Source organism: Typopeltis vanoorti, chromosome 16, assembly GCF_054136105.1.
Source record: "Typopeltis vanoorti isolate ZY-2024b chromosome 16, IOZ_Tvanoo_1.0, whole genome shotgun sequence".
Lineage (NCBI taxonomy): Eukaryota > Metazoa > Arthropoda > Arachnida > Uropygi > Thelyphonidae > Typopeltis > Typopeltis vanoorti.
The window spans coordinates 43,182,653-43,193,083 of record NC_143564.1 but is presented as its reverse complement, the minus strand read 5'-3'; positions in this window follow the sequence as shown (position 1 = coordinate 43,193,083).

Sequence of the window (10,431 nt, the reverse complement as noted above, 5' to 3'; positions counted from 1 at the left end):
CCCTTGTGCAATGGAATTACCATACAATCCTTCTATTCATTCAGAATCTTTCCAGTTCTGAGACTCATATTAAACGGCCCGGTCAAAGGAATGGCCAGTTCAGCTGAACACTCTTTTGGCACATGTGCGGATATTCCATCAGTCCCTATTGCTGAATTCTTATTCAATTTGTGCAACAGCTCTAATACCTCAGCCACACACACCTGCATTTCTTCATCTAGTGAAGAGGTAACAGTGAGCTCAATGTTGCGTTCACCAGCTTTTAACAAAATGAGCACTCATTAACTGAACAACCTCTTCTGCTTCTGTAACCCTCACAACATCTGGATTTAGAAGAGTTATTATTTCATATTCATTCTTTCTTTTACTTGCAGCATATCGACAGAATTCTTGTGGGTTGTCTTTAGCACACAGAGCCAGTTTCTTTTCATACTCACACTTTTCTTTCCATACAACGGTTGTGATCCAGCCTGCTGCTTATAACGTTCATAATGGATGTCATCCTTATGCAAAGGGTATTCCTTCCACATCGTCCTTTTCTTATGAATCTCTTGCTTAATAAGATTACACATCCATTTGACTCCTACTCTATTTATTCTTCAAACTCTCGGGACACATTCTGACATTGCAACATTTAAGTATTGTTTAAATGCTTCCCATGCACTGCCAATATTCTTTCCATCCAGCAACCAATCCCATTCCACTGAACAGTATACTCCTCAGTTGGTCATAATTTCTTGCTTTGTAGTCCAGCACCTAACCTTTTCTGAATGGAACATTCATAAACTTAGTCACTTCCCAAGTGAGTACTGCATGATCACTGTCGCCAACCGGAGGCAGGATGGTGACGTCTTTAACTGAAACGCCCTCTGACACTATAATCAAATCTAACACTCTTTGCCCTTGAGTTCCTTCTGTCACATGCTGCTTGAGGAAGTTGTCCTGCAACAGCTCAATAAATGCATTTTCATTCTTCTCATGAGATTCTACTGCTACCCAATTAATATTTGGATAATTAAAGTCTCCCATCTTTTCTATTTGGTGATGCATTTCATCACTAGCAATCAATCCACCAGGTCTGTAGCAACACCCTACTATGTAATTGATCTTGTTAGATTCACCTCACACCAAACTGCTTCAAACTCATTGCTACACGAAATACTGTTAGAGTAGTACTACAATCATAGGTTATTATCTATTGCATTTTATCTACTGCATGTTAATACTCTGCAGTCCACATTCCCTCAGCCGATCCTCATAACCAACATTGTATAGTCCTGAAACCATCTTTGTTATCTGCCTCTATACCCTTTCCACAGTTAATTTATCCCCTTCGAATCCTGGGGACCAAATTTGAGAACAATAGTTCAAGTATGGTCTGATCAAGGCTTTATACAATGGAATGACAACTCTTTTATCTTTGTAGGTCAGTGTTCTTCTCATTATTGCAGTAATCCTCTGAGTTACCTTCTTTCACCACCTTTGCAATATGTTCCCTGAATTTCAGATTTCTGTCAATCATCACCCCCAGATCTCTCCTACTTCCTCCAACAGAGTATGCTGCCTCCCATTGATGTATCCCAAACTTCAAGACTTAACATTTTGCTGCATTAAATTCTCATTTATTTGCAAAACTCCCATTCATTTGCACATCTGTCTAGTTTATTAAAATCTTCTTGCAGGGCTGCCACCTCTGCACTATTACTAATAACCCTTCCCAACTTCACATCATCTGCAAACAACTGAATATCCCCCTGCAATCAATCGACAATGTCATTGATATAAAAGTTAAATAATACAGTTCCCAGTACTCAGCCCTATGGGACTCCACTTGCAACCTTCTGTCTCCTTGATATTGTCCAACCATACACAACTCTCTGATACCTATTAGATAGCCAATCCTGAATTCAATTGACTAACCTCACATCTAAACCCATATGCTGCAACTTAAATATCAGCTTATAATGTGGCAGCCTGTCAAATGCCTTTGCAAAATCCAAAAAAATGGCAGTATATGCCTTTCCCTCATCAACTGCTCTTGTCACATTATTATAAAAGGCAATCATATTACTAAAGCAAGAGCGCCCCTTAACAAATCATGTTGACTCTCTCAGATAACATTACCCTCATCTGCCCAACACAGTATATGATGCCTCACTGATTTCTCAAAGATCTTAACTACTGATGAAACACACACTGGTCTACAATTTGACACTGCTACTGCCCTTATGCAATGGCACTCTCTTACTGCCTTTCATTCCTTAGGTACCTTGAGTGAGGAAAGTATAATAAATTTAGTTTAATCCTTTATCCAAGTGTGAGCAATGTGGTAATAAAGTGGGAGCCAGGCCCAAGTGGAGATACTAGGCAGAAGCATTAGCAGGTCATCTCTACTTATAGGAGTTGCCAAATGGTGTGCCACCCTTTTTTAATAAATGACTCTGGATTTAGAGAAAGATGTTGAAAGTTTATTTTTCACTTGGTTAGCGTATAATAAATTTAGTTTAATCCTTTATCCAAGTGTGAGCAAACAAAGTTTGTGCCTGAAAGTATCTTCAGGACTGGGGTAAGGTGGTACAACACCAGGGCAACTCGTTGCAAAGGTGGAGCAAGCTACCAACACTCCTATCTCACTGAAGAGACCTCAATAAAGGTCAAAACTAGTCTGGGTAGTGGCCCTTCCCTTAATGCATAACATTAGACATATCTGCAAGGAGATGTGTTTTGCATTATAGGAGATACTGAGATAGGAGTGTTGGTAGCTTGCTCCACCTTTGCAACGAGTTGCCCTGGTGTTGTACCACCTTACCCCAGTCCTGAAGATACCTTTCAGGCGCAAACTTTGTTTGCTCACACTTGGATAAAGGATTAAACTAAATTTATTATACTCTAACCAAGTGATAAATAAACTTTCAACATGAGTGAGGAAAGGTTAGTAAAGCAAAGGTGTTTGATGCCAAGATGGCAGAAAAGAAACCCAGAAGAATACCAAGATCTAGATGGATTGATTCAGTCAGAAGTGGCTTAGAAGCACAAAATGTTAGATATGACAATATTATTATTATTAACCAAAGAGACCTCATGAAGTCACCGACCCACACATCAAGTTGCTTTTGTCATAAACACAGCTCATCATAACACATTCAAATTCTCTGCAGACCCACACTCTCAGGAATTGTGTTCCAATCATTCACAACTCTCCATGCAATAAACCTTCTCACTCCCTTGCTCACACCCTCCTTATATAGCTTCCAGGAATGACCTCTTGTTACCCCTAATCTCTCACCATTTTATAGAAAAGCCTCTTCAATGTTAATCCTATAGCAATCCCTTACTAACTTGTATGTCTCTATCATATCACCCCTCTTCCTCCTATCCACCAAACTTTTGCAAAATGCATCATCTCAACCTTTCTTCATATTCAACATTCCAGAGATCAGAAACTATTTTGGTCAATCGCTTCTGGACCCTCTCTGACACGTCTTCATCCTTTTGAAACCAGATGACCAAATCTGTGTACAGTAGTCAATATGTAACCTAATCAGAGCCTTATACAATGGAACCAGAATTTCATTACTTCTCCACATCACTGTCCTCTTCATCATTCCCAGAATTCATTGTGTTTTCATCATAATTTTGACAATGTGTCCTCTTAATTTTAGATCCTTATCCACCATCACCCCCAAGATCTTTATTTCCTCCACCTTCTCCAATACATCCCACCAAGTGTATACTTTACATCTCATGTAAATTTTAAAACCTTACAATTTTGCAACATTGAAATGACATCCCTACTCTTGTATCCATTCACTAAGTCTATGCAAGTGTTCTTGTAAGGTCACAACATCTGCTCTACTCCTTATAGTTCATCCCAACTTTGCATCATCTGCAAACAGCTGTATATCCCCCATCCATATATTCTCCAATATCACAAATATACAGGTTAAACACAATGCATATCACTAGTGACTTTCTTCTTTAGGGATATTGCTCCCCAATACACAGCTTGCTGACATCTATCAGATTTCCAATCGCCAATCCAGTGTATTAGTCTAATATCCAATTCTATCCATTCTAGTTTAGCTATCAACGTATAATGTGGTAATCTATCAAGAGTCTTTGCAAAGTCTAAGTATACTACTGTGTATTCATCTCTCACATCCAATAAGTAAGTAGATTACTAAAACACGGCCTACCTTTAGCAAATCCATGCTGTCCATCAAAGATAATACCAAGGTTGTCATCCCAATTTTCTGGATCCTGATTCTCATTAGTCTTTTCAACACTTAAATGCAACACATGACACACAGATTAGCCTATAATTGGATGTTTGAGTTCTGTCATCTCCTTTATGAAAGAGCACAATCTTGCCTTCTTTCCACTCCTTTGGAAGTTGACTCAATGTAAACTCATATTAAACAAATATGTTAATGCAGATGTCAACTCCATGGCACATTCCTTCAAAATCCACAGTGATATATCATCAAATCCCACAGCTTTATTGGAGTGCTCACAAGTAATAAACTGATTTGGAGTAAAATTGTTGATAAGAAATTAATAATAATGTAACTTAATCTGAACACTACCTTGGAGTTACATATCAGGAAACTGATGATGATGATGATGATAATTTTTAATCATAAAACATGAAGTCTGAGCACTGATCATTTAATACAGGTATCCCTAACCAGTGTCATCACATGCCATATAGGACTGTAAAAATAAATAAGAATATCAAATCTTGTCAAAGGGACATGGCCAAACTATGTCATTTAAAAATACAGAATTATTGCATCATTCAGATATATTTTCTACCAAAAACTGCAAGACCAGAATATGTTAAGACAACAACTAGATATAACTTGACTTTTCAAGGTCTTACTTTATTAAAGAGATATATGATCATGTGATTTTAAAAACAGGATCTTTCTAAATTGAAAGTGTGGTGGAGAGGGGGTGTGAAGAGCAGATTTTTAACATAAAAAATTGTCAGTGAATGGAACACATTACCAGAATGTTTTGTTAATGCAAGGCATGTTAAGCATTTTAAAATTTAGTAATGTTGTCAGTTGAATGAATCTCCTGTGATGAGTCTGCCAACTCCATAGAGGGTGAAAAAATAAATTTTTAAACTACTTTGAAAGGCATCAATAGTTTATACTTAAAGCATAAATATAGTAGTGCTCTGTATTACTAAGAACAAAATTCATTATTTATATCAACTCATGATCATATGAAAAACAGTGGTGTCTTTTAAAAGTGATGTCTTTTTAGATTGTAGAAATGCAATATAGCATAAATAGGTAATTTGATTTTCTCAGACTGAGCTGAACAACTGGATGAAAATCCAATACTATGGAGAGAATATCTATCTATCTATTTATATATATGATTACATGGAATTTGATTACAAAAATCACAACTGGAACATTTGGAATCGCCGAACTTTATATATAGTTTTTACTATATTCGGCATGAAACTCTTTGAGTTTCTTATTCAGCTAAGAAACTATATGGGATGTAATATATCCCTTAACTTAAACAAATTATTATTCTTTTTATTACTGCATGGATATCTCCATGGAGTCTGCAAATACATCATGGGATGTCCAAAATACTTCCTTTTGCATAATACTTATCATACCTCTTGATGAACACATTTACTAACATAGCACTGACAACCAATTCAAACTTATTCACCACCACTCCAAGTAAAATATCTACTTCTGAAGAGCTTACTCACTACATTCTTACTTAATTTCTAGAAACAATTCCCTGTTCTTTATCCTCTAGTCAAATACTAGAAAATTTCTGCTTCATGAATCTATAAAATCTTTTAGCAATTTACAAATTTCTATGATATTCCACTCTTTTCTACCTGTCAACCAACTTATGTAACCTAAAAACTTTCAGTCTATCCTTATAGGAATCATTCCATAAACCACTCCATCTCCACAATCTTCAAGAAACCCAGGTGGCCAAATTTATTCACAATAATCCAGATGGGATCAGATCATGTTGGCTTTACTTATTTTTGTTGTTAATACATTTTTGCCAAATAAACAATCTCAATACTAGCCAGTTTTGTAACGTGCCCTCTGAATTTCAACTTCATATCTACCATCATCAATTTCCTAATGTCATTGACATTCATCATCATCATTAAGAAAGTGATGATGAATGTCATTGACACATCATCACCATGATACCAAACATCATGAAATTGAGGATATTTCATGATGTTCATCTCTGTTAGTGTAGTATTAGCTTGTAATCTTTTCATTCCAAAGTACATAACTTGATACTTTTCTAGATTAAACTATCATCCATTATCTTTTGCCCATACTGCCAGCCTATTTACACAGTCTTGCCATAAAGACAAAAATACTGTCACAACTTCTGCAGAATCTCAATTCTGTTAGTGGTGCTAGGCACAGCCAACATTTGTGTGTTTATCAGTAGAGAGATAGTTGTCTAGCCGTGTGGGTTAACATGCAGTGGGAGATTATGAGATAAATACAAGGTTGGAATGCAGCCACCTGTTATTTTCAACATACTAAAAACATTCAAGATCAACTGGATATTTGTGCATCAGACTATTAACCATTATAATGATACCAAAGATACATCTGACCACTAAAGAACATTTTGACAATGCTGTGTTATGATGCAACAGCTTGTGAGGGATGTGAAGCACACCTCTGCCATAATCCTGTGAGAATGGAGAAAGTGATGTTGCAAGAAATGAATGCAGAGAATGATGTCATGTGTACCAACTGATGACCTGGGGGGGGGCAAGAGCCTATTGTGATTCTACTGGACACTTCCTAACACAACAACTTATGCAACAGAGAGTGATAAAATCAAAGGCACTTTTACAGTGCTGTGCAAACAGCAGACACAAGATATCCACTTCACAGATGAGAAGATTTTCACCATTGAAGAGTCATTTAACCACCAAAATTATTGTATGTATGCCCTGGATGGTCACACAGCACATGCCATAGCATCCAGGATTCAGAGAAGTCATCACTCCCGTGTCAGTGATGGTATGGTGGGAAGGGAGTGAGATAAGTTATGTATCAGGGAATATCCAAGTTGCATTTCTGCAAGAAAGGAGTAAAAACCTCTGTCAAAGTGTATCAAGACACCATGCTGGAACCTATGTTATGGTACCTGAACAACACCTTGTTTCACATTAGGTAGTGGACTTTCCAAAAGGACTCAGCCCCCTGCACACAAGGCAAAAGCCACACAACAGTGGTTGAAGGCGAATGTGCCTGACCACTGATTGGCCATTTGGAAGTACCAACCTGAATCTGCTGCACTTCAAATTGTGTTGGGAGCTTGAGGGAGTAGCCACAAGCTCCCAACACAATTTGTTAAAGGCCACACATCAATGGCCGTATGCATAACATCGAATGGATATGTTGCTACTGCTTGCTGTAAATCCACCTTCAGGCTGGCGATGCTGGAGTGTCATTGAAAAGAGCAAGGAAGTCCTAGACCATATCAAAGAATGGTATATGGAGGAGTAGAATCCTCCAGATTCTACTCCTTCATATACCAGGCATGCACGAAGGCAAAAGGTGGGACATTTCGAACATTGAATGCTGCTATATGCTTGTTATACATGTGGTTTGCATATGCAGAAAGCTGTATTTGATTAATCACATAACCGGCGATATGGATAAAATACACACTCCTCATACACTTCGTATCCATCACATATTTCAATGTAAAATGAAATATATGATGGTATTACAATTTTAATATGCACTTTGCATCCATGGTAACCTTGACATCTTGAGGCCAGTTGGGTGGTTAAAGGTTTATCACTGTTCAAGTTGTAATAGCATTTATTGCTAGACTAAGTAAATCATCCTTCAAGCTTTCTACATTACCTTGCTTATTTATTACATTACCCAATCTTTCATCACCAGCAAAAAACTGAATACAGTCATACCCCGAGTTACGTGGTTTCTTATATGTACGTATTCCCGTCCCGCTTCACGCCTCACCACTAGTCGTATCTTTCTGGTGCCAGCCGCATTCGCCAATGTCGCACATGCTGTGAACAAGAACTGACGTGTTCTGCGCAGTCTCCATTCATGCACGATTTTTATAGTCTACAAACCTAGCGATTGTTTAACGTTATGTTCTTGATAAAAATGTTATCACATAAAAAATAATAATGTCATCCAAAAGAAGCAAGTCCGATTTCTTCTACAGCTAGCAAGAAAAGAAAAACATTGACTTTGGAAACAAAACTCAACATTAAGGATTTTGAAGGCAGAATGAAAATTTGTGAGCTAGCAAAGAAGTTCGATCTACAGGAATCCACAGTAAGAACAATCATAAAAGAAAGGTTTGCAGATTTTGGAGGACATAGATTCTAATGAGGGACGAATTGTAGTCACAAGGCAAAGAATAAAAAAATCATTAGCTTGCTATGAAGAAATTTTGCGTGACAAGAAAAAGACATACCGTCAGACGAATCTATTAGATTTTATGAACCCATCGACATCGAAAATAACTTTGATTATATTTCTTAAAAAATATAGGTGTTGTTTTTGTAAATCTTTGGTCCCAATTAACTAATATTTTGTATGTTTGTATATATAAATTACATGCAAAATTAAACCCCCGAGTTATGCGAATTCAACTTACGCGCTTTTTGTTGATCCCACCTACTGCGTAACTTCGTGGTATGACTGTATTTCTCTTCAAATCATTTCTTATATCATTAATGTACAAATTAAATAGCAACAGTCTAGGTACTGAGCCTGAGATGCACCAACAGTCACTTGTATTCTTCCAGATGCTACTCCTCCATATACCATTCTCTGGTATGGTCTAGGACCTCCTTGCTCTTTTTAATGAGCATTCCCAACTCTTCCTTTTCACCACCCCCTGGGTAGAGGATGGATGACAGGAAAGAGCCCAGCCCAGCCTAGGGCTGCTCCACCAAAGCTGAAATAACATCAGACTGCTCTTCTGTACATGCAATTTATCATCTAGATGGATTGTAAATCTAACAATTCTAATCAATGGTGCATTCTGAATGCCCTTATTTGTGGTCTCTTATCAATGAGTGAGACTTGTGGAGAAATTGAACTTATCCTTGAGAGTTATCTCAAGGGCAAAAGTCATTTCTCCTATACTGGTAGCAAAATAGTGTATTACCACATTACTATATTTTAAATTTACGATCCTTTTTTTTTTTGCTAAGTTGAAAAGTACATTATATTTAACAGAAAATTGTGTTCTTGTTTTCATCAATATTTTATCCCAATATTTGCATGAAGTATTTTCACAAGTCACATGTATACAGAAAACAGTGGACTTCACATCACGCTGATCTTTTGATCCCATAATGTATACCTTGACCTAATTTTGACCTTGAAGCAACATCACATTGCACATTTATCTTTTCCTACACCAGTATCATTAATTTTCCATCTTTTGCACATCCACCACCCTTTTAGTCAATGTTTAACATAAGTATGAATTGTACAGGAGACCAAGAAAAACCTTTATACTTGTTTTTTTAGCAAAAGGTAGGTCGGACAGTCTCATGGAACTGGCAGGATTTTTCTGCACGGAAAAACCTTGCCAACTACATATGAGAAACTCTGGTTTTTCATCCTGCAAAATATTCAGACCAGCCAGAAGGAAATACACAATTAACAGACAGACATAATAAGCCAGTCTCATAACTATGGTTGCTTCAGTTATAAAACAAATCCAATCATCCTTTCTCTCATACATTTCATTTTCCTGTCCATAAGTAATCTCGCTCACACACACACACACACACACACACACACACACACACACACACACACACACACACACACACACACCTTTATTTTTGTATTTTTTTATTTCCAAATTCAGTTTCTCACATCATTTATAAAAATTAAAGATGCTACAAACTAAATCTATTCAATTTATGCTTATTTTTATTATAACTAGTTTTACACATCAGTTACTTTCTATTCTAAAAATACATAGAGGATCGACGGAGGGAATCTGGACTGCAGAGTTTGGTGGATAGAAGAAGGAGAGGTGATATGATCAAGACTTTAATTCTACCCTGTAACTGCTGAGAGGCAGTTACAGGGTAGAATTGGGGAGTTCTTTCACTTGGTGTCGAACAGCGGGAAGATGACAAGGGGCCATCACTGGAAGTTACGAAACCTCATAAGAGGGTTTTGTAAGCAAGAGGGTGAGGAGTGGTTTCTTTGCATGGAGGGTGGTTGAACTGTGGAATGCATTGCCCGAGAGAGAGTAGTTAGAGCAGGAACGGTCAATGGGTTCAAGGAGTGGTATGATAAGCTTTGTGTTTCCTAAAAACGACCTTCCACAATGAGTCTTTTGACTCCATGGAGGCCTGGATAATAATAATAATAATAATGTATGTAGTTA